At 51.4% G+C, this 918-nt stretch overlaps 1 pseudogene; it reads left to right on the forward strand.

Moving 5' to 3' along the window:
* Positions 1-500, forward strand: LOC118849236 (annotated as a pseudogene).
* The last annotated feature ends 418 nt before the right edge of the window (positions 501-918 follow it).

Below are 918 nucleotides of genomic sequence, written 5' to 3' on the forward strand. Positions count from 1 at the left end.
ATGGCCTCTGGGGTGGCTGTCTTGGATGGGGTGATCAAAGTGTTCAATGCCATGAAGGCTCGCAAGTCTTTGACACCCAAGGAGGTGAAGAAGTGCAAGAAGGCCATGTTGTTCTGCCTGAACGAGGATAAGAAGAACAGTGTACTGGAGGAGGGCAAGGAGATCTTCATGGGTGATGTGGGGCAGACTGTGGATAGCCCCTACACCACCTTTGTCAAGATGCTCCAGACAAGTACTGTCACTATGCCCTCTATGATGTTACCTACAAGACCAAGGAAAGCAAGAAAGAGGACCTGTTGCTCATCTTCTGGGCCCCTGAGTGTGCCATCCTGAAGAGCAAAATGATCTATGTGAGCTCCAAGGATGCCATCAAGAAGAAACTGACAGGAATCAAACACTAATTACAAACCAACTATTATGAGGAAATGAAGGACTGTTGGACCCTGGCCGAGAAACCAGGGGGCAATGCTGTGATTTCCCTGGAGGGGAAGCCTTTGTGAGACTCCCATCTCTGGCCTCCCTGCTGGGGCTTCCCAAGCCCAGTGGGGGAGCAAGCTTCCCCCTTCCTGCCAGACGCAAGGGGCTGGGAGGATCCTAGCAGGGGCAGGACAATCCCTTCACCCATTTGCCAAACTGCCCCCTACCCCTAACCTCCCCACTTCATCCAGATGGCTCTGGCCTTCCCAAATCACCTTTGATATTCTCATTCCTCTTGAGTTGTAGCAGACTAAGGTCCCCCAGATGCCCAGATTGGGGGGAGACCAGTATATTTTTTTAACTGACACCCCTAATTTTCCCCCTTCCCCAGCGCTGCCAACTTCTAACCACAATAGTGGCTTTGTGCTTATTGTTTAGTTTTGTGTATAAATAGAATGTTGTGTAGACCCCCTCCCCCACACAGCTGGCTCCCCTCTCCCC

This window comes from Trichosurus vulpecula, chromosome 4 (assembly GCF_011100635.1).
Source record: "Trichosurus vulpecula isolate mTriVul1 chromosome 4, mTriVul1.pri, whole genome shotgun sequence".
In the NCBI taxonomy this organism is placed as follows: Eukaryota; Metazoa; Chordata; class Mammalia; order Diprotodontia; family Phalangeridae; genus Trichosurus; species Trichosurus vulpecula.